Source organism: Vicugna pacos, chromosome 25, assembly GCF_048564905.1.
Source record: "Vicugna pacos chromosome 25, VicPac4, whole genome shotgun sequence".
Lineage (NCBI taxonomy): Eukaryota > Metazoa > Chordata > Mammalia > Artiodactyla > Camelidae > Vicugna > Vicugna pacos.
In genome coordinates this window covers 32,105,414-32,129,910 of record NC_133011.1, presented here as the reverse complement: position 1 = coordinate 32,129,910, position 24,497 = coordinate 32,105,414, and the positions used below count along the sequence as shown (strand labels likewise).

At 40.4% G+C, this 24,497-nt stretch overlaps 1 non-coding gene across 1 annotated transcript; it reads right to left on the bottom strand.

Moving 5' to 3' along the window:
• Nucleotides 1–5,173: 5,173 nt before the first annotated feature.
• Nucleotides 5,174–5,246, bottom strand: TRNAA-CGC (transfer RNA alanine (anticodon CGC)). The gene has a single exon. It is a non-coding gene; the product is annotated as a tRNA-Ala (tRNA).
• Between the last annotated feature and the right edge of the window lie 19,251 nt (nucleotides 5,247–24,497).

Here is a 24,497-nt window from a genome sequence, read left to right as displayed (position 1 = left end):
GTGAAGGCTTTGACTCCTATTGCTCTTGACTCTTCCTTTACTTTGTTAAAGGCATCCTGATATTACCCTCGTGATGCCATAGTTAGATCATTGACAGCTTAGACACCTGGAATAAGGCTTGTAAAGTTTACATTGTACCCACCATATTTCCAGAAGGAGGCCAACTAGGCAGTGCCAAAATCTATGTTCCCATTTGGCCACCATGTCCCTAACATGCAAATAAAACTGACATTTATCAGAAAGTACCTCAGACTTGACTTTTCCAGGAACTCCTTCTCCATATTCTCTAAAGACAAGGTAATACTTCCAAATAGTTTGTGTTTTAATCATTTTTGATATAAATTACTGAAGGATTGCAGGAAACTTTGAGAGACTCTGGGACACCGCTTCGAATTGGTGTACCTCCTGTGGAATGTAAGATACGATTTTCCTCTTTTTCTCTTTAGCCAGAGGTATTTAAAAATATCTACTCTACAGATTTTGCACTCCAAAGTACTGGCTCTCTTGTCAATAAAGAACTGGAATTTTGTCTGTTTTATTCTCTATTGAATCTTCAGTGCCTGAAACAGTTCCTAGAACAGTCACTAGAGATTCAACAGAAAATAAAAGCTCTTACTAGGTTATATATAGTTGTTGAGTGGATTAATGAATGAACTGCTCTCTGAAACACTTAGCAGACAGTGTATGATTGGAGTTCAGCTATCCAGAGTATAGTAGTTATCCACACATGTATTGAGTTTCCTTTCTCATTCCTAATCAAGAGATACAGCACAGGGACTATTGAAATGAGAGTTTCTGCAATTAACCACCATTCAGATGCTTTTATGAGTCCTTGAGAAGGTTTTCTGGATCTTTCCCTTAAAGATCAAGAACCATGCACTTCTGCTGAATCTTACTCACATTCCATCATGGGGGCAGAGAATATCACTCCTGCTTGAGACTTCCTTTTTCCATTCTTCTACACTTCAGACATCAGAAAATCTCAAAAATTAGAATTCTCAGCATCTCATTAGAAAGGTGGGCACGTGGGTTAGAATCCCTGAGAAAAGGCAGGGGTTTGTTAGTTTTCCTCCGCTTATTCCATTTCTCTTTGGGGAGGCTTCTGCGTGCAGGACAAAACGAGTACAAGCTGTGGGTGCGCTGAGCGCTGACGCTGCTGACTGTACTGGCTAATGTCTTAAAAGTTGGAGGTTTCTTTTTTTTTTTTAAATGAATGCCTCCATCCTCTATATGCCTCCTGTGTCTGGAGGCTAGTCAGTGAATGCTTTTCATTGGTTCCAAAAAATACCCATCAGGGATTATAGCCAATCATAACAAGTCTAAAGTGTGGGCAGATTTTATTTTTTAAGAGGCTCCAGTCTTTTTTACCAGCTCCTGGGACCCATCAAACATAGGTGAATAGGAGATGGTGAGGCAAAGGATACAGGAGAGGCTCATTTCCAGGCTCTTTTATCCACCTCCAATCTTTTGCTCGGAGATCCTCAACTTTTGGGCTATCAGGGCTGAGTTCTCTTTCATATCACAGTCTCTTTGCATATATCTCAGGCTACCTCTCACACAGCAGATCAAGGAGAGATTGGAAGCTTAGCTTGGAAGCTGGATCTTGAGAAGCCTGCAGAGGTGTACACACACCTTGCCTCCTAGCCTGTAAAACTGAAGTTCAGGATTTACACTTTGGAACCTTAGCTGATCTATTGATCATGGAAGAGATCTCTTTGCTTTATTCCCTGATTAGCTTCAACCACTGGAGAAGCTGAGTCATATAATTCAGATGAGAAATAAAGACATGTCTTACTCAGATTAGACCCAGATGATGCCTGCTCTAAGTGGGCCTATGAAAATCTCCCCATGAAAATTCCAGATCTAGGAAATATACACCTTTGCAATACCTTCATTGAATATAGCTCCCAATTTCTTCAAACACCTATTGGTGAGAGCCAAGCCTTCATGGATTGCTTCCAAGACTGGGTCCCTTGCGTATTCCATCAGTCTTTTTTGTTTCTTGGCCTCTGATGGTGGCAATTGTGCAGCATCTTGAAAATAGGATAGAATGTCCTGAAAATAGTTTTAAATTTGGATAAAATTATTTCCCTTCAGTAATAAGAGACACAACTTTCCTAACAATGTTCCCTAATTTTGAAGTGATCTTTGGGAGCTTGTAGGAGGCAAAACATTGTGAATGTATTAAATGTCATTAAATTGTACACTTTAAAATAATTAAAATGGTTAGTTTTACCTCATATGTGTTTTACCACAATAAAATATTGAAAAAACTATAAAAATTTTTGAAAATTTAAGTAGTATATTTATATATCATAGAATTGAAAAAGGCTTTTCTATATAAAAACTCCAGAAGCCATGGATAAAGGTTGAAGAGAGAGAGCCACATAAAAATTCAAAACTTCTGTTTAATGTAATGTATTATAGTAATGTTTATTCTATATTTTAAATATATTTGAGATCCAAAGTTAATAACTTCTAAATATAAATGTATCCTATAAATCAATGAAAAAATTTTAAAATAATAAAACGGGTAAAGAATATCAAAGGAAATACTCCAAAAATTCAAATGCTCTTAAATGTAAAAACATTACTCACCTCTCTAATATTTTTACAATAAAAACTGAAGCAAAGAAATAGTTTTTGCATATATGCCTAGAATTTAAGAGATTGAAAACATCCCAGGTAGACAAGAAAGTGTGCAAATGGGCACTCATGTACGCAGTTGGAAGTTTAAATTGCTACAGTAATTTTGAGAAGGTATTTTGCAATTTTTATCAACAAGAAAAAGGTGCATCACCTGTGTCATTGCAATTCCGCTTAGATGACTTTGTACAACAGAAGTTCACTTTTTATTACAGAAGTAATAGCATGAGTGTCTTAAGATACGTATGTGTAAGAATTTGTATTGCAGCCATCTGGTGTAATAACAAGAAGAGTGGAAACAACTTAAAGGGCTTCCAGTGGGGTGGGGAGCATTTAAATATAACATAGGATGGTGAGCTGCTCCACTTCCATGAAAAATAATGAAGTAGAGCTAATAAGGAAGTACCTAAATGGAAAGGTATCCACTATATAAAGTAATGTGAAAAAAGAAGGCTGCTGAAAACTATTTATTGTGTGATCTCAAACCTTAGTACTGAAAAGCATAAATCAGGGGAGAATTTTATTTCTTATCAATGTAACTAAATATATAATTTGGGCCATTTACAGCAACATGGGTGGACCTAGGGGATATCATACAAAGTAAAGCAAGTCAGACAAAGACAAATAATGCATGATGTCACTTATGTGTGGAATCTAAAAAATAATACAAATGAATCTATTTGCAAAACAGAAACAGACTCACAGACAGAAAACAAGCTTACGGTGTACAGAAGGCGAGAGGCAGAGAGGGATAAATTGGGACTAACAGATACACACTATTACATATGAAACAGGTAAGCAACAAGGATTTACTGTATAACTCTGGGAACAATATTCAATATCTTGTAATAACTTATAATGGAGAATAATCTGAAAAGCTATATATACTTTATATATATATAATTGAATCACTTTGCTATATACCTGAAACTAACACAATATTATAAATCAACTATACTTTAACAAAAGAAATAATTTTGTCATCATGATTGAAATTTATTTTTGCTTTTTAAAAACTTTTTAAAATTAAAAATAATAACCACATCGTTCTCTCTAACTTTGAAAAAATCTACTTTTCTTTCCAGGCTAATTAACCTATTCCAACCTTGTGCTCTTGAAGTGGTGGAGGGGTTTCAAGTCTCCCTAGATGCTCTGCTTATTTGCAGAGAATTGTGTTTTTTCCCTGGATCTCCAGAAGAATTTGCCTTGTCTCAGCCCCCTCTTTTGGCTCTTGGTAGGCTCCTTGCTGTAGTTTGCATTCCGCCATGAATCACAAGCCTCTGGTTTTCACACAGACTAATGGGGAGATTAGCATTGGGAGTGTATGAGCTGTTACCTCATTTGCACTGGCCCTCTAGGGCTGAGCTTTGCATTTTTAATTTTCTAATTTGTAAATCGCTGCCAGAAATAGCAACAAAATATGTCTCGGGGCGCATAGTGTCTGTTTTCAAGATCTGAAATGTACACGCATGGAAAAAAGTTACCAGGCGACACACATTCTGTTCGCATCTTCTCGCTCTCTGTGCCCATTGCTCTCTCAGTTGTCTCTCTCCATCTCTTTTTGCGTCATCTATTACCTTTCTCCTGTTCTTCATCCTCATCTTTATACACACTTGATTTTTGTAAATTTAGGGATTCATTAAGAAAAGTGGCGTCCTGTTTGTATCATAGACCAACAAGACATCAATAGCCAGGCAAAGCTTGAACCTGGGAGACTGGACAAAAGGGTCCAGCCTGTTATATAGAGTAATGTACAGTGGCCAGAACTGTGGGTTTAAGGAAGGGCTGAAAATAGTCAATTCCGTTTTGGTCATATCCAACTTGAGCTCTCTGTGAGGTATTCCAGTGGGATACACAAATCTGGGGTATAAGAGAGATCTAGGCTCCAGGTACACCAGCATATCCAAGATCACCCACTAGTAAGTGGCAGAGTTGGGAGTCACAGCAAGGCTGTGTGACTCCCACACCCTGAACAAATAACATATCGTATTGCTGACTTCTTAGATGACCTCAAGGGCTGCTCCAAAGTTGAGATTCTAATGATGGCATTATTTCCATTGCTGTGGTCCCTGCCACACCTCCATCTCCAGAGCCTCCTTCCCCTATCCCACACCCATAAGGGACCTCAGATTGATTCAGCCCTTTGCTATGCCAGTCTGTGTTTGCAGAAATTGGCTCTAGGCTCCTGCAGCTTCAATCTGACAGCTTTTTGCAAGCCCTAAACTCCTGTTGTCAAGTGTAAATAGGTTATCACATTCCAGCTAAATACATTACATGTTCATCAATATAGGAGTTAAGTGGACTGAATAACAAATTAGAACAGCTTTCTATGTAGCTCTTGCTTCATTCTTGCATCATTAATACAGTTAAGTGCCAAAGAAAACCAACCTGCTCTGGGTGTTGGATATCCTTAGTTATTTGATGAATTAAGCAGTTAGATGCATCTTTTAATTTTTTTAAAATTTTTTTAGGGTTTCTTTAGGGGGAGGTAATTAGGTTTGTTTGTTTGTTTGTTTATACTTTTTAAGGAAGGTATTGGGGATTGAACCCAGGACCTCATGCATGCGAGGCACATGCTCTACCACTGAGCTATACCCACCCCTCTAGATGCATCTTTTTAAACGTGGAAGTTTTAGGAGGAGAGTATGGCTTAGTGGTACATCCATTAAAAAAATAAGCAAACCTAATTTCCATCCCCCACAAAAAAATGTGGGAGTTCTGAGTCTCAGAGCTGTCATAAATTGTAGCCTTTGGGTACATGCCAGAAAATCTGAGCTTCAGTTGGTGGAAGCTGGATGGATCCTTAGGGATTAATTATTTCCAAAGTGTTACTTTGAAGATGATGAGGAAACTCTGATCCCAGGAATGTGAGAGATTCATTTAAAGTCAAACAAGTACTGGATCCTGGGTCAACTTTCCCCATCACTTCTCAGCGCAGATTGATGCAGCCTCAAAAGGAGGAAGAAATTGAGTAATTATAGAGTAATCATAAAGTTAAAATAGTTCTACTCCATCTCTCCACTCACCCTTTAACCCCCTCTAAGGTATCCCTGATGTCCTCAGCCCCATTTCTCCAGTGATAAGGTTTGTTAGATGGACCAAAGCAACCATATGGTGGGTGACCAAGCCCTTCCCTTGGGCAGAAGGCTGAGAATCAAAAAAATCCCTCTCTGCTTTTCTTGTTTTGCACAATTAACAGGATAGGCAGTCCTTTATGCAGGGAAACAGGAAGCTTAGCCCATGACAAAACTGATTTTTATCATCTGTGAAGCGTGGTCCATGAGCACCTGGCGCAATGAACCTGTTGACATGGCAGCGTAGCAGCTCTGCAATCATACAGACCTTGGTTTACAGTCCAGCAGCACCAGTTACTCGCTGTGTGATGTTCGTGGAAATAACTTACTCCTCAGAACCTCAGCTTTCAAATTTGTAAAATGAAGATTAAAAATATCTAACACTTGTAGAACTATTGAGGGGGGCTATTGGCATGATCCACAGGGAGCTCTTGGCTCAGCGCTCCACTCACAGGAAAAGCTCAGTAAGTGGTTCTCAGAAAAAGTAGTGCCTGGAAAAATTTGTGTTTCTGGGGAACATGTAAAGCTAAGAGAAGAAAGAAATGCTGCTTAGAGAAATTCCCAAGAAATGACTAAACATGGTGAGATATTGACCGACAGAGCTGAATGAGAATTTTGACACTTCATCAGAATACATTTCTTACCTTCCTGAGACCTGCGTACCTAGATTAAGAAGGATCTTTCTCTTTTCTTGCAGAGAGATGAAAAAGTGTTTTCCCTTGCTCATCATCTTTAAATGGCTTGAGTCACTATTCGCACTTATTCATTGATTCAAAAACAATTACTTAGCACCCATTGTATGCTAGGCATCATCCCAGATCCTGCAAATATAAGTGTAAACTGGAGCCACTCACTTGCCTTCCAAGAGCCCACAAGTTTGACTTCTCCCTTCTGACCCCAATGGCAAGGAAACAAGGAAGGGAATTGGGATTTACAGTCTGAGACTTGGAGCCGACTTTACTGAGCAAAGAGTCCCTGTTCCAGGAATGGAAATCCACTCCACACTAACTGGAACAAGTGGTCACCCTTCCTACTGAAACACCTTTGACGAACACTCTGCTTCAAGAACAGTCATGTCCATTTTGGGACAATTTTAATTTCTACCGTGTTAGCCCCTTCTTGAACCAATGTTATCCCTATGACGTGATTCCAATGGTTCTAGTCAGCCCTAACTCCAATTCCTTGTCTTCATATAATGACAAAAATATAAACAGTGGAATCAGAAGATTCTATGCAATCTTATGCTGTCTGGGACACTCACAAACTATGTGAGTTTGAGCAAGACTCTGAGGTCTCTGAGCCTCAGTGTCCTTACATAATGGGAATTAATACCCAACAGGCAGTGTTTAAATGAAGATTAGATGATGTAGGTTAGGGGCTGGCACTCTGCAGGTGCTCAGTAGTTGGTGACTCCCTTACTACTTCTTAACGATGGCCCTTCAGACCCTTGAAGAATCCTGTATTCCCCTTTAAATTCCTCCTCTCTCCTGGTTAGATACTCCTAATTGTTTCAACAGTTCTCCAGAGGAGAGGATTTAGTGTCTTGCCAACTTTTCTCTGACTTCAGTTTGTCAGCATTCTTAAAATCTAGAACCCAGAACTGAACTCAATACTTCAGACTTCTGTGGATTATTATAGGCTAAATTAAGGCTTACAATTCCATTTTACTGACATTGCATTTCTGTTAACTTTCTAGGTACTTTCTTACTTTCTGTAAAATATGACTGCTGATAAAGCAGCTCCTTTTATGTTATTTGTTATGGCTGAACCTCTTGCTATATTTAAGGTTTAATTCTTGAGATATCTTAGCTCTTGCCCATAGATCCTCAGTGCTAGAATGAGGGCTTAATTATTCATGTAGGGGCGAACTAAATGCTATTCTCTGAATCAGTAGCTGCACTGTATCTCCTTCAGCTTCTGGAAGAACAAGTTGCTCCACTGAGCACTGAAAGCCACTGAATTATGCCATACATCACTGGAGTGTGTTATAGAGAAAAAGTTTTGAGTTTTATAAATTGGAAATAAGAAACATAAGACTTTTTTTTTTCCATGGAAAGCTGATTAGGAAGGTGAATGTGATGATTAATTTTATGTGTCAAATTTACTGGGCCACACAGTAGATACTTGGTGAAACATTTCTGGGCAACCAAAAGATGTTTCTGGATGAGATTAACATCTGCATCAGATTGCCTTCCCTAATATGGATGGGCCTTATCCAATCTATTTGAGGTCTGAATAGAACAAAATATTTGAGTAAGTGAGAATTGAGAATTCACTCTCTCTGCTTGACTGTCTTCTGGCTGGGACACTGGTCTTTCTCCAAAATTCAAACTCAGGCTGGTACTATACCATAAGCTCTTTTGATTCTAAGGTCTTTGGACTCACACTAGAACTAGACCATCACCTCTCCTGGGTCTCCAGCTTGCCTTGGGACTTCTGGTCTTGGGACTTCTCAGTGTCTGTAACCACATGAGCCAATTCTTTACAACAAATCTCCATCCCTATCTCTATGTATATATGTATGTATGGGCGTGTCTACCAATCATTTGTCTGTCACGTAACTATCTCCTATTGGTTCTATTTCTTTGGAGAACTTAGATTAATACAGCAAATGAACTCCTTGTACTTCCCCACCATGAGAATCATCACCTTTCAGTGTTGTTTCTTTTCCCATGGTCTGCCTTTCCATTAGACTGTGAATCCTGTAATTTACAGGAAGAGGACACTTATGTCTTCAGAACTTAGCAAAGTGACTGGAATGTAGTGGTTGTTCAGTAAATATTTAATAAATGAGCAAATCTGTATTCAAAACTCAGCAATGAATTAATTGCTGCATGATCTTGGCCAATGACATTAACTCTCTGTGTATCAGCTTCATCATCTACATCATTTGGAATAGTATGTATCTTACCAAATTGTAAAAATTGGAATATTTAATATAGATAAAACTTGATATAGGTAAAAACTAGGTGATCAATAAATGTTGAACCTGTTGTGCTATGAGACTCTACAATGGAGCCATTCTTTCACAATATGATATTTGAATGAAACAAAGGTTGCTGGTATCACTGGCAAGACTGGTATAAAAGTTTACTATGAAATTGGGGTAGAGTAATTTGATAGCTGTAGGAAGCAGAGACATCTGAGAAGGTATTTTATGTCTCGACATCACAACATCCCAAACCTCATTCAATGCTTCCATCTTCTGTCATGTGTCACCACTCTGTTGCTCTTCATTGATCCACCAACATCCCCACTGGAATAGGGGGTGAAGAGAGAAAGGAGATGGAAGGAACTTCATTAGGAGATTAACCTTTTCTATTGTGCCTTTATCCTTTAACTCAAGAATTTCTCTGTTTCTATCTTTTTCTTGTAACCTCATAAGTTTGCCATTAAGTATTGGCTTTCCTAGTTGTATGGCAGCTTTGGTTGTGATAACATAGAATCTGACCCAAATTGATGTGAAAAATAGAAGGAACTTAATTGCTTGTGTTACTGAAAATTCTTTTGGTAATTCTAGCTTCAGGCACAGCTTGATACAGAGGCACAAATAAATGTCACTAAGCTCTATATCCTCCTTGTCTCCTTGGCCTGCCTGCCTTCTTCTGGGTTGGTTTCAACCTGAGTCTGGGTTTCCTTATATCCAAAATTGTTGCCAATAACTTCTTAGCACTGTGTGCCTTCATTTTTAAATCCAGGAGGAAAGAGAGCATCTTTGTGCCAATGTTTGTAGTATTTTCTAAGATTTACTGTCGTTGGACTGTATCAGGTCACATATTCTTCCCTATTTCATCTATGTGGTCGGAGGGAAGGACTACACTAATTGGCTTAACCCTGGCAATGGAAAGGCAAAGAGATAAAGTGACTTTCTCAATAACGCAAGGCTATTGATCTAGTAATATTTTAAATTCAATGTTCTTTCTGATATGCCACATGCTGCAAGCTGTCTGTGAATCAATGTCCTCTTCTATCTGTGCACCAATAGAGATTAACTCTTTGCATCTTGTCTACATAGTCATCTCCGTAATTCCCATCATGAGCTTTTCCATTGACCTGTTCTGCAATCCTCAAGCAAGTCCTATAACCTGTGCCACTCCTCAGTTTTCTTATCTCTAAAGTAAGAAGGTAGATGCCTGTTCTGCATCAGGACAAATGCATGAGTGCTCACAGAAACACCTGTAAGTTTCAGAGCATTACACAAATACATGATGTTACTGTTGCTGGTAGTGGCGGCATTAGTTTTTCCTGGCTGTTGGACAGCTCCTCTGACTGTGATGGGCACTGCTGATCACTGATTCTTTGGCTGCAGTTACTGTGAAGTCAAGGATCATGTCTATCCTGAGCAACTGTTTCCGACCACAAAGCACAGTTCTGAGCATACAGAGTAGTGCTCAAGAATAATTTCCTAAATGAATAACTTAATCCACGTTTATTAGCCTGTGATTTAGAAGGCTGGAGACTTCATGACAAGCAATGGGTTGGTCATTCAGTCACAATGTATCTCTTGTTTTTCATCTAGAAACCAAGGGTAATAGGAGGTTATAAGGGTCAAATGAAAGAACACATATAAAGCCGCTAGAATAGTGGCTAACACACAAGAAGCTCCCAAAAAGTTGATGATGCTTATTTATGACATGCTGCTGTTTTTACATATTCAGAATAAGTCTAAGTCACAAAGGACAACCAAGCCAAGATTCACTGAATGCTTCCTATGTTGGTGGCCCAGTGCTGGCCCTGGGGTAGGCATAGATAAAAGACTTTATTTCTACCTTGAGAAGTTCCTAACCGGTGGGCCACTGGGAGCCAAGGAGACCTGAATTCTCCTGTCCTGTGAGCAGACATTTCAGATTCTGACAAGAGACTGGTTTTCTCTGTTTCTAAAGACAGCTGGGCTTTTCAGGTGTTGAGATGAGTTGAAACTCAAACATTTGCTGAGGGAATGGAGGGAGCCTTTATAAATAGAAAATAAGTAGGAAGAGATTTTATTGAGGGAATAAAAACAGCTTCTGGACAACTTTCAAAATAGTGCAGCTTTATAGAAATATACCACTTTGTAGTGTCTTGCTTAAAATGACTTGCCCGTGATTTGGAAAGTTTCACCCATTACAGCAAAGAGAATCTAAAGAAGAACTCCAGTGGGTTCTTTGTGCTTTTAATGGGCCAAAGAGCTCAAAATTCCTATTTCCTTTCCTACCCAGAGCCAAAGGGGAGAAAATAGAGTATTACAGAGACATACAGTCAGCCATGACGTCATTTAGGGAACATTATTTGAACCAGATTTTTATTTGGAAATAAAGTTTCTTGAGGAGAAATGTATTAAAAATTAAAATGTTTTAAAATAGACATAGAAGAAAGAAAATACAGAGCTTAGAGTTTGTCTTAAGTTTAGCTCCATAGCCCAGGTACCTTCTTTTTTTCCTCCTTAACGGAGGCACTGGGGATTGAACCCAGGACCTCTTGCACGCCAAGCCCGTGCCCTACCAATGAGCTCTACTGCCCACCCCAGTTCAGCCACTTTCTATTATCCTGGCTTCAATAAATATATGGAGTATGGAGGGATTTGTTGAACACCTACTTAGCTACTGGCCCCTATGCAAGGGGAGCCGAGGAAGGGTAAGCCAGTGATGTTCCCTAGGAGGCAATGCCAATCTAGAAGTTGACCCTAAATACCATATGTAGAGAGCAGTTCCTGTTGAGCTTGTAAAGACGCCAGTTCCTTCCTCATTATGTTCCTTGTTGCCTTAGTAAAAGAAGCATCCTTGGGCTTCCCTGAGAAATGCAGTCATGTGGTAGCATAGAGTAAGTGCACTGTAACATCCCCACTTCCTAAATCATCCTGAGTTTTCCCTCAGTCCAATGCCAAAGAAGTTCTGACATCTTCACTACATTTACTGTAAGTCATCACTGTTGAATTCGACAAGGTCGAAGGAGCCAGCCAAGTAGACTATTGCCCTGTTTTTCCTAGAGCATAAATCTTGAGTTCAGATGAGTCCTCCAAGTCAATGACCTCTGTAGTCACGTTTCCCCAGTCCCTGTGGTCTGGGGTCTGCAATTATTTTGTGGTCAAGTACTACAATTATTTCGGTAGAGGCTGTTTTCCCCAGAGCAGGGATTTCTTTACTTAGATTGGGCTGAGACCTGACCCTCATTATCAGTTTGGATGCAGTGAGGAGTATTGTGGAAAAATCTTGAAGAAAAAAATTATGTCGTCTTGTGAGACATCTTTATTTTGGCGAGGAGTTTGCATGATTCCAGGCAAATGGAAGATGTTATACTCTCACAAGACAGACTGGAGACCCTGTGGATACAATCCAGCCATTATGCGAATGGGCCAGTCTCTCTTTTCCAGGTGATGCTACGTGTGTGGTTCCTTGCAGTGTTCACTGTGGCAGTTATCGCATCCTGATTTGCAACCCTGGGAGCACAGCAAGCCATTGTTAGGACCTCTTTGGCCAGAAGGGCAGCATGTGTGTTGGTAAGGGTTGATGGAAAAGTCAAATCTAGTACAAATACCTTATTTGATACTGCGCCAAAGAAATGTTGGAACTTCCACTTTGTTTTACTGTAAGTTATCCTTAAGACCAGGCTTTGCGGAGCCACTCATATAAGCAAACTATTTGGGCTAGTCAAGATATTGAATTTCAATTCTTGGGTGAGTGCCTACATGCCAGTGAATTCTCCCCTACCCAGTATTACATTCTTTTTACCTGGTTTACCATATGCAAGGTCCAGTCCCATGCACGTTCCTCCAGGTTCTGCCAGGACTTTCTAGCGAGACCCTACGGGTCATTTAGTGTGTAGACTTTTCTGCTGTGGCTCCACTGGACTTGGCTCCACTTATGAGACTAGAAGCAATGAGTGTGATAGGAGATAAAGCATCCTCTTGCAAGGTACCAGTTTCAAATGAGTCTATCGCAAAAGAAGAATTCTCACTTGGAAAAAGTAGAAAGTTTGCCATGAGAAGGTTCAGAGAGCTAGGGAATTCAAAGATTTTCAGACTAGTCTACACAAATATTGCTATTTCAGGTCTAAATAGTCCACTTTTCTCTATTAGGGTCCCGTTTTTAACATAAAAGACTCGTCGAGGCTGTTTATTTAATCTCCTTTGCAGTTATTATCGTTAAAATAGGATTTACTGTATTACTTGTCTTCTGGTTTCAAGGGATGAACATATCTTTTAACGCATCATAAAGGGTTTTAGATTTTAGATCATACTTCGAGTTGGAAATTAGAAGCATTGGACAATTTTTTGGCGAGGTTTTGTGACCACTTTCCCCTGAAAGCCAATCTACTCATGATTCTTAAACTTTCCTTGCTAGGTTTTGTGACCACTTTCCCCTAAAAGCCAATCTACTCATGATTCTTAAACTTTCCTTGCTAGGTTTTGTGACCACTTTCCCCTAAAAGCCAATCTACTCATGATTCTTAAACTTTCCTTGCTAGGTTTTGTGACCACTTTCCCCTAAAAGCCAATCTACTCATGATTCTTAAACTTTCCTTGCTAGGTTTTGTGACCACTTTCCCCTAAAAGCCAATCTACTCTTGATTCTTAAACTTTCCTTGCTACTGCATTGATTAAGCATCACAGCTACTCAAATCCCAAAGCCTTTCTTTATTCCATTACTACAGACGAAAGCCCCAGTACTCATGTGCCCCTGCATCCCATTTACTCCTGGTAATAGAGATTTTTAATGCCTCAGACCAGTAAGAAAGCCAGTTCCCAAATCCTGCCTGACAGTCTGCTTTGCAGAACTACCCCTGTTGCCTGTAATCTTAAGCAGAGTTTCCTAGAAACAGAACCTGAGGTAGAAATTTGGTGCTGATGCCTTATTTGGGAAGTATAATCCAGGGGTGGGAAGAGTAAGGCAAAAGTGAAATGAGGCAGGAAATGCAGGAAGCAATGCAGAAGAATGCACTAATCACACTGGACAATGCTTCTTCGTGAGCTAGGAAGAGACCGTTGCTCTGAAGGGGTGTCTCTTTGGTCGTGTGGGCACTTTTGTACGTCTCTGTACAGTAAAGTTTATGGAAGCAGTCTACTGGATGGAGTAATAGAAAACTGACTGTAGGTGTCCTTTCTTCTGCTCCTCACCAAATTCTGCCCCACAGGAAGCTAGTTCCCCTATACATTCAGGCTGGCCCTTTTGGCAGCTGCTGGGGAATCTGGGTCCTGTGACTTACAGTGTGGCTTTTTCATCTGAAGCAGAAGAGGTGGGAATATCAAGGAAGAGCCAGAAACTCCAAGCATAAAACTGATAAACATTGGGTGGTACGTCTGCTAGACTCATGGAGTCAGGGGGCTGTGTTGACAACTGAGCAAGAACTAGTTGGTGTAGGTCTGGCAGACAGCTGAGCAGGCATGGATATGTGTTTATTGTATCAGGTTTCATAATAGCATTCTGGGTCCACTCCCGGCAGAACAGGGATGCAGTGTAGGTACCCATGCGCTGTCAGTGGTTTTTCCTGACTTATCTTCATTAGAACTTGTACACAGTATTGCAGAGACAACTAGTATGTAGATCTGATGTCTTGTTAGTGCCCTTTCCCCCTCACTAGAAGCATATACTTTGGGGAATGACATAAAATGAATGATAATCAGGCTAGTGAGAACAGCGTTAACTCTTGAATATTTCGCTAATGATTATGTCAGTGATTATCATAGTAGTATGAGTTAATGATTAATTGGGATGATTATTGTAATAGTAATGGGAGAACAGATTTACAGGGAGATTAATTGGGAGTGCAATTTTGAGAGGCTGAAATGTATGAGACAAAAAGAACACGAGGCAGAGCTGTGTAGGGGAAAGAGCACCAGCTTTGGAGCTAGAGAAGTGGATTCGATTGATTGATTCATATATGCGTTTATTCAATCAGATATATTGGCCACCTACTATGTGCTGGGCACTCTCTGCAGTGTTAGAAACACAGCACTGAGCAAGGTTGCTCTTCTCATAGAGCTTATATTCTGCTATGGGTTGAATTGTGACCCTCCCCCCACTCCAAATTCATAAGTTCAAGTCCTTATTTCCGGTACCTCAGGATATGACTTTATTTGGAAGTAGGGTCATTGCAGATGTATTTCGTTAAGTTATGATGACGTTACACTGGAATTTTATATATATATACATATGTTATATAGTTACATAGTTAATAATTATATATAGGCTCTGCATAGTCTCCCAATTAATCACATATACCCAGTGTGACACACACACCTCTCGTGTTCTGTCCTAGGGCATCTGGACACAGCTTGGCCCCCATCCATGCATCTCAGAATTGCAGGGCAGGTAATGCTCCATGGCTTTACCCTTGGCTAACAGGAAAGAGACAACTATTGAATAAATAATTATCCTTCCTTCCCCCCCATACCCATCCCACCTCCAAGGTTGGTCCTGAGAAGCACCTTTGCTGAGGGTGCTCCCACAATGTCAAGCCATCAGTTGCATTTACTGTTGGCCACCTTGATTTTGACTCTTCCTCTAAACAGCTCTTGGTCCTTTCCTGCCTCACTCATCCTTCCTCTAACTCTTGCTCCCTGGAGTTGCCCTCTTTAGTGTAGCATGGCAGTCTTTGTCTCAGGCTCTAATTTCTGGAGAACGCTTTTGAGATATTTTCACTGCATTTTCCTTTTACTATATTTGCCAAACTCTGCCCACCTTGAAGCCTTTATGTGTGTTACTTCTTCTGCCTGGAATATACACCTCCATCCCTCTTCTTTCTCAGTTACTTCTATTTCTTTTTTAGGTTTCAACCTAAATATCACCATGCCACCCCCTCACCCCTCTGCCTTCATTGTCAATCTATATCCTCCTGTACACTCTTTAGTTTTCCTTCATGACACTTATGGCTATTAGTAATTATAAATGCATGTGTGCATTGATACTGTGGCTGTTAGAATTTATAAGTGCATGTGTGTGAATACTTGTGTAATGTGGGTTTCCACCATGGGTGCTAAGGTTCATGAAGACATTGTCTTATTACTTCTTTATTCTAGTATCTATGGCAGTGTCTGAAATATTGTGGGTACTCAATAAATATTTATGGAATGAAAAGGTGAATGAATAATAATAATTTTGCCCTCTGATTCTTTTCATGCATTCTCCATTTCCCCAGAGTCCATCATGTTGGGTTGGGTCTGTGGGGATAGATGGAAGCAGCACAAATATATTTATGTGGGCACTTTTTGCCACCTAAGTTTATGCCCTGGTTTGCTGGCCAGCAGATATAAGGAGTTAAGACCAGCCACCCTGTTCCTCTCCCTTCAAGGACCCAAAGATACATTCTCTGGAACTCTAACAGCTAAGACATTGGGAAGAGTTATCTGTTAGACTTATTTTAACCTCAGGACTAGGTGAGTCTGGAATTGATGGTTCTGTGTTATGGGGCACCCATCACACTTCTTCTTACCTTGGTGATGGCTGAATCATCTCATCATCTTGTTTGGTAGATGCATGGTTCACATTTGGCATTTAATGTCCTTCTTGTACCTTTTCTTGTTCCTGTTTAAGGTGCGTTCAGGTTCCAAATCCCCATAAGTGGATAACACAGAGAGGAAAAGGATGTTGTCTGATGATCATGTTTTGTCTTTTTTTTTCTGCATAAATGCATTATTTTAATGTATATAGTTATAGGAAACTTCTTTTTCAGGGAACAGTTGAGAAGAAAAACATAACTCAGCACGAGAATTATCCTCATTGAATGAAAGGTAAAAATAAATTGAATGCGATAAAATTAGCATCAGATGAAGGTATTTTCTTCATTCATTGTTTATTATTCAGTCATTCCTACTAACTCATGAGTTCATGCATATATTCACAAAGGCCACGTACTGTGCTAGCAGCTGGAACACAATGATTAAATATCTGTGATCCATTTCCTCATGGAGCTTATACTTAGCGATAAGAAGAAAGACAACATCACATGCAATACCTGTAAAATGTGAGAAATCCTATTATACCAAAACAGCAAGATGCCACAGGAGCAGGTAACGGCCTCTAAAAAGTCTGCTGCGGTCACAGAGAGACAGATACCAATTTACAACTCATGGAGGCTCCCAATATTGAATCCTATTTCCTTTCTAATTAAAGGATCAAGAATTTACTTGATTCAGAGACTGAATGGCAAATCTCGTGTCGAAAATAATAGTCTACAGAAATAAGCTTCAACTGTCAACTGAAAAAACATTTTAAGTGTGTGGATTCCTGCCCCTCCTCCCCAAGCCCAAGACCAGAGATTCTGATTCAGTAGAATTGGTGTGGGGTCCAGGAATCTGTATGTTTACAGGACATCCTAGCTGACTCTAAGGGTGGTGAAGAGATGGTAAAATTCATAGGAACATTTGGGTTAGGGTCCCTGCTATTGAATATATTTTTTAAATTACTCTTGTTTTTACTTGGAAAATGAATTCTGTATCTTTGCTTCCTTTCATCAATTCAGCATTTTGGCTCATCCTGTCCTAAAGGATAATTCTGTCAAGAAGTGATAATATTACTGTAATAATATTGCCATTTCTATCTCACTTTATAATTTATAAAATTAATTCATTTTTTATTCATTCATTCATCAAACATTTATTGACTGCTTATTCAGCAGCAGGTTTTATGGTAAGTGCAGGAGATTCAGAGAAGAATTATATAAGATGCTGTTCGGAAGCTCATATGCCTGAGGATGATAGACTAATGTCAGGGAGCAGATGCAGTTTTCTTGTGAATAGGAAGAAAGGGGCATGAATGAGGGAAGGGTCAGTTTTTTTCATGTATGAGAGGAGATGCATATGTCAGGAACAACATATTGCTTGTTTTACTATTAGTAGCAGTATTTTTATTATCCTGTGGCAAAAGCGTAGTCAGTATCAGAGACCCCTTATGATGTATGATGATGAGTGAATACTTTTGCTAGGATTTTTGTCTATACATGCAATTTTATTAAAATATATATTATAGAATCAATGGGCCTACATGAAGCACAGTGTTCTATCAATGAAAATTTGGAATAATGGATAGAGAAGTGGTACCTGCATATTTGCTTATTGTTTCTTCATTGCATGTAAAGATTCTTCATAGTATCTGGGTGTTGTCTTTTTATGTTAATATCCAGGAGCCATCTCTTTATGTTCTTTATCGTCAAATGTACCATTCCTGCCAAATTTCATATTTATCACTGCAAGAAAAGTGTAGCATACTCATAATGTCATGGCTCTCAGGAAACTGTGTTGGCGCATAGAAAGCCTCGTGCATCTGCAATTCCCTAATGTAATTTACAACCACTTACCACTTATAACATTAGTCATGATATAATATCATCCTCCAGGGCACTTGTGGATCCTGGATTCCAATAATTCTCTGTGGTTGTTGCTGTACTTCGTTTATAATGACCACAAATGTACATATTACTGAGCGTATGCAGGAAAGTTCGAATGCTAGTTTATAATAACGTTATATTAGCTGTTTAGAATTTTACAGCATAAAGGTAGAACTGTACATCTCCCAACCATGCCTTCTCTTGAACTCTGAAGGCCGTAATCACCGCATTCCTAGAATGTGTTATCTTTCAATGCTAACCACACCCCTGCCTCCCATATGCGGCAACCAGCAAGGAAGAATGTGGGTGAGGCAAGAAGAACAGTCCAATTTGTGCAGTAAGTGTTTATCTTTCATCCAGAATGACTTAAGACCAATCCTGGGGAGAGCATTGCATGGACCAGAGACAAGAGATGTCATATTTGGAAGGGCTCCTTGATATTGCAGAGCAATGATCTCCAAAGATCTTGCAGGAGATAAGCATATTGACACCTAATGCTTGACACAGAGCCTGTACGTGGGATGGGTGACCACCCTGGGTGTCAGTGGCGGAGGGTACACAGGGTAAAAAATATACACCTCTACCCCAGGCACCCTCAGATGCTGTAGATAGTAGATGGTACCATGGTTGAGATTATATATATATATAAAGGTTTACACACTTAGTTAAAGCACAAGGTTTGCGAGAACCCTTATTGTTAATCTGTTGTTAGCTCAGAGCTCTGAACGTGAGTGAGAGTCATCCCAAATCAGTATGGTAGTATCATTCTTGCAGCTCAATGTTGTCCCATCCTGTGAATGAAAAACCACACTGGCCAGTGGGAATGATCTGTTCACCAGACAGTCCTCCTGGAACCAAAGCCAGGTGCTAAGATGACAAGTCCTAGAACAACCTGGGACATCTGATTGACCCCACACAAGGAAGATGGTTGGATAGTACTCCAAAGGAGAGAGATGGGGGCTGAAGTCCGCACATGTCCTGGCCTGGGATTAGGGTCCTCTGTCTGTGTTGTACTGATGGCTTTGGCAAGTTCCAGGCACTGGAAGGGAACTTAGGACACTTTGAGGAAGAAGTCCAAAGGCCTGGACCCACTGAGGTGTTGGGTCCAGGCAGGAGTCCATATGTCAGGGTCTAAGGGTGACATGTGTTAATATTACTACTGTTACCCTACAAATAAAGAAACTGAGATTTAAAGGCCAAACAGCTTGCTCATGACCATATGAATAATTAGGGGAAGGATGGGCTAAAAACCTAGGTTTCAAAGCTCCAAATACATGCTCTTTCCAGGCAACAATCAATTAACTAATTTCAGTCCAGTATTGCAAATTTTGAAGGATAATCTATTGAAAATAGAAAATTCTACTGCATAATATAAGCCAATGCCAAGTTGAAATGGAATTTTATTCATTTACTTTCTCAGATTATGTAAGACAATGTGCCTTTTTAAAGACAAGGATGTTAATGATTCTTTAAATATTTTGTATCTGTGCAGCTCTTAACTCACAACATCCCTGAGGGTTAAGTGGGGCAAGACTTCACATTGTTACTTTCCAGCAAGGGAACATATAGCTCAGAGTACTGACTGTTTCGCCATGGTCTTATAACTTTCAACAGTGGGGTTGTGATTCCAATCCAGTTTCTCGGACTCCAAAGCTCATACTTTGCCTACTAATTCTTTCTGAGTATTTCAAGGTTATCAAACAATTTGTTACTCAGCATTCTTCTGGTTTAACTATTACAGATCACCATTCTCATAATTTCTTCTCTTTTCAACTCACATCCTGTTCATAGTGAGTTACTATGGAGACATGACATATTATTGGTCTCTCTGTGGGACAGTGACCTGACATACTTCACAATTTTCTAGGTTTCTTAGCAACTCAACCAACATTATCTGTCTTTGCTTCCACAATCTGTACTTTTATTTCAGTAAATGAAACCTGGATCATGGGCTGGCTTCCGGGGATAGTAATGGTGTTTTTAGAAAGGAAGTGAGCATTAAATGCATCGAATATAGACTCTGTTCCATCAAAATGCCTGTCCCCATTCTGTTGAAGAATTTTTGGAAATGATTCGCCATGAAGAAATAGAAAACTAGGGAGTTAGAACCTCCAAAACTTCAATACCTATCACTTGTTTTTTTATCATTCTAATGTCATTGAACTCCCTGAGTCTCAGTTTCCTTACATCTAAAATAGAACTGAAGATTGCAACTACCTCACAGATTAAAAAAAAAAAAAATAACAGTCCACTGTGTATGTGAAAATTCTCTACACATGTCGAGGTTTGCTGTTTTAATGCTGATTCAGGGGCTTATTCCTTTATTTCTTTAAAAAATTGTTTTCCAAATAAATACCTGTTTTGTGCAGAGCCCTATGTTTGACATCAGAGGGAGAAGGAAATGACGCGGTGCCTACTACTGGAGATCTCGCCATCTAATTGGGGGATGAGAGATGAGAGATGCATCAAGTCATGTATTTTGAGAGCTTCAGCAAATTCAAGGGCTGTGGGCAGGAAACGTGCAAGACAATGCCTAACCCCCCAGCAGTGAACACTGTTACAGAAGAGGAGAGTGTTACAGTGAGTTGGGGTGGCCAGAGAAGGCATCTACGAATGTCCAAACACCTTCGAGGGGCAGGAAAGGCCCTCCGTAAGCTGGCTGCTCTCTCCTTATGTGGCTTCCCCTCGCTCTGCAGCTGGCCACACCTGCTGTGCACCAGGCAGACTGTAGCAATATTACACCCAGACATTTTTGCAGGCTCATATCCTAACTCCAGCTTTGACTGGCGCTGTGACCCTTGGTTTCCGCTTTCTTGTCTCTGTGATGGGCATGATAATAAAATGCAATTCAAAGCGTTATTGAACAAGTCAGGAGGACAGTGCCTGCAGCTCCATCTGCCTCCAAGAAATATTAGCTCTCATTCCAGGTATTCGTCTATGAGTACATTTTGCTTCCTGCCTTTGCAGCTTCGCACATAGTTTTCCTTATGACTGGAGACCCCTTTGACTTTGCCTATGTAGTAACGTTACTATTCCAGTTTGACTCTTCTGAGAAGGCTTCCTTGATCTATCCTATCTCCTTTCTCTATCCTCTTGAGATTTGACTCTCTGATACGCTCGTGTGTGTGTGTGTGTGTGTGTGTGTGTGTGTGTGTGTGTGTACCTATAGTACCTAGTACATCCCTCTGCTATAAGCTGCTTACAATGCGTCACTGCATTGCAAATTTAGTTGTTTACATCGTGGAAACAAAGATCAATCAAATGAGAAAAGTGAAGGCTATTCCGTGCCTGTTATAGCAAGTACTCTGTTTTGGCAGAGACTCAAAGGCAGGCAGAGGGGTGGGATAGCTTTAAGCAGATAAAAGGGAAGGCTTCAGGCATGTCCTGAGCAGAGGCCATTGGCATGGGGAAGCTGCAGTGGGCTGACTAGGAATGAGGCACCCTATGTGATTCAAAAAGGGGTGCATATTTGGTCTTTTCTGCTTGGTCCTAAGTTAGAACCAGGGACCAAAATTAGGAAAGCTGTCAGTTGTTAATCAGGTTCTGGCCATTTGGGGCCTGTTACAAAAGTTATTGTTTAGCTTCCTGGGTTATCACTAGAGATAGAAATCCGACTTAATATAAATGGCTTTCTAGATGGTTTAGAAAAGATGTTGGTTTCCCGGGAAGGTGGCTGCAGGTTGTGGGTCAGAGCTCTGTTTTACCATATGGCCTGGCCATTGTTCCTGTGCATATTCAGCCTCTCAATGTATTCTGTCTATTTAAACTTCTTGAAACCAAAGAACAAAGCTCAGCTGTACCTAAGACTTAGGTACCCTAGCACCTAACACAGTGTTAGATGAATGTTTGTGAGTTGGTGGGTGGACGGAAGGAAGGCAGAAGAAAGGAGGGAAAAAAGAGGAGAAAGGAAAAGAGAAAAAGAAGAATAAAGCATAAAAAGGGAGCATTTCTATTGAGGGGATGACATGAGCAAAATGATGGAAACTAACTGAACACATATCTGGGGAAAACATTGAGAAAATTGGCTTGACAGGAAGCAATGATTCCTGTAAGTGAATACTGTTGGACTGAGTCAATTTGTAATAACTTTCTAGATGGGCCTCACCCGACAGAGAAGAATTTAAGTTGGCCAGGAATTTAAAAAAAAGATGGAGAAATACAGAGAAGAGCAAAGGTGATCCGGAAAATTGTTGGCTGCACTGGATCTCAAATATTTCAAAATGCAGTTGTAGTTATAAAAATAAACTTGTTTTGAAATATATTGTGACTTTATTGAGCTTCAGGGAAATAATCTAATATGATACACTGGCTCTCTTGAGATTGTCACTAGCTTTCTGAAATCCTTTCATTGTATAAGCCTGGAAGGATGCTCCCTTTGCTGGGTGGAATTTGGTGCCAAATTTCCCAGAGGCAATGTGTGTTAATGGAATCCTTTCCTGAATTTTTTGTCAAAAATATGTTCTGAGGGTGGGTGTGAGGGTGGGGGACTGGTTTATTAGCTAATCTGTGATGTAAGTTTGGAGAATTTGCTCACTTTATCACCCCCAGAGGTGTCTGATGATGGCATTACCATATTGAAGGCTCTGAAAATCTTGCAGTTAAAAAGATTAACTTTTAAAGAACACATTCTTTCCAAAATTTAACCAACACAGAATTCTGTCTACGAAGTACCTAGTTTTGTGAAACCCACTTGGATATTGCTGCTTTACATTTTAATTTTCATGTGTGCCAAAATTCCATGGATAAAACAATGCCAATATGCATGGACATGTCTGAAAACCTTCTTAGCCATAGTGCCTTTTCCCTGCTATTTTACTATTTGAAAGGTATCTATATAACATTCTCTCTTTTGATTCCCAACTTTCTGATGATATCATCAGAGAAGAGATCATTATTCCCATTTTATAGTTGAAGACCAGAGTGGTTCATATGATTAAAAATACATGAATGAAAAATAAATGAATGGATGTGTGATTAAGTGAGTCAGTGGGCTGGACACTTACAACTGGTTTCGAGGTTGTCAAGTTCTACAGTTTCATTGTTTTGAGAGGTGTCTTTTTGTGTGCCTCCTTTGAACCAAGCACTTTACTTGAGGGGACACAGAGATCAGCAAGGCAAAGTCTTCCACCTCATACACCCGCAAGGCACCTGCAGGAACAGAGGACAAATACTAGTCAGAATCCCATGTGCTATAAAAAAGGGTAGCTCCAAGATGCTACAGAAGCACAAGGATGCCCTGCTATGTAAGTCTTTGTCTAAATTAACTAAAGGGGCTCCTTCAGTGAAGGCAAACCATGCGAGTGTAGCGTGTGGTGAACGGGCCCCTCTGTGCAAAGGGAAGCCCAAGCTGGGGTGGAAGGTCTGGGGGGAAGCCGCAGGTACTCCTCCCTCTTCGTGGACAGTGGGAAAATCATACCTGTCAGCAGTGGGGTGTCTCCAGCCTGAGTGCTCAAGGAAAGTGCTGTGCGGAGCAGGATGGAAAATCAATGGAGGTTCCTGGAAGATGTATTGTGAGCTGGTTCTAGAAGGTTGTTCAATTGTCCAAAAAGTAGACAAGGAGATTGGGGCAGATGGAGGGACCATCGTGGGTGAAGTTCCCATGGGGAGTGGGTATGTGGTACTTTTCTAGGCTCTGGTAGGAAGGCCAGTGTACAGGGAGGCGGACTGTTGCTGAAGAAGAGTGTCCGGGGAGCCAAGGCACTGATTCAGGGGAGGAGTTAAAGGAACTCTGATTCTAAGGACAAAGGAGGAAAGAATTCACCTCTGCACCTCCGGAGGCGGGCACAGCACTGGGCACAGGGCTGGCCCTTGGTAAACTGTGTCAAAGAGTATTGAAACGGGATTGGAAGCCAGAACAGTTGTTTTTGTTAGTCTCATAATGTCAGGCAGTGAGCTACCATCACAGTGACACATATTTATGGTGCAATTACTACGAGTCAAGCACTTGAGGTGGCCACGACCTCAAAAAGACGCAGCAGTCACAGTACTGTGCGGCGAGTGGAGAACGGAGGTATTGTGGGGGTAAAGAGGAAGGGTGCCCAACCCAGTGAGCAGGGGCAACTGGCTGAGTCCCCGAAAATGAATAAAATTGTACCCACGTAAACAAAGGACAGAGCTTCCTCCTGCACAAACCCTCTTCAGAAATTAGAAAAATCATTCTTTTTTCAGTAAATGAATCCCCCAAAGTGCATCCCCTCTGAGTATCCAATCAGATGGATATGTTCCTGCCTTCAGGCTGATGCACTCATGGGACAGGCTAGGTTTCAGCTCCTAGGTGAGGTCCCTCAGCCAGCCACCTTTGCACAGGAAAGACCTTAACACAGCTATTTACCCAATCATTGTAGATATGAGTGGAGAAGAGCTTTTTCTAGAGAGTGGGGACACCAGGATTAAAAAATAAAAAAAACTTATGCCGGACTGAGCATGGGGAGGACTGAGGAACCTGGAGGGTTTGGTTTTGCTGGGGGGTACACAGAA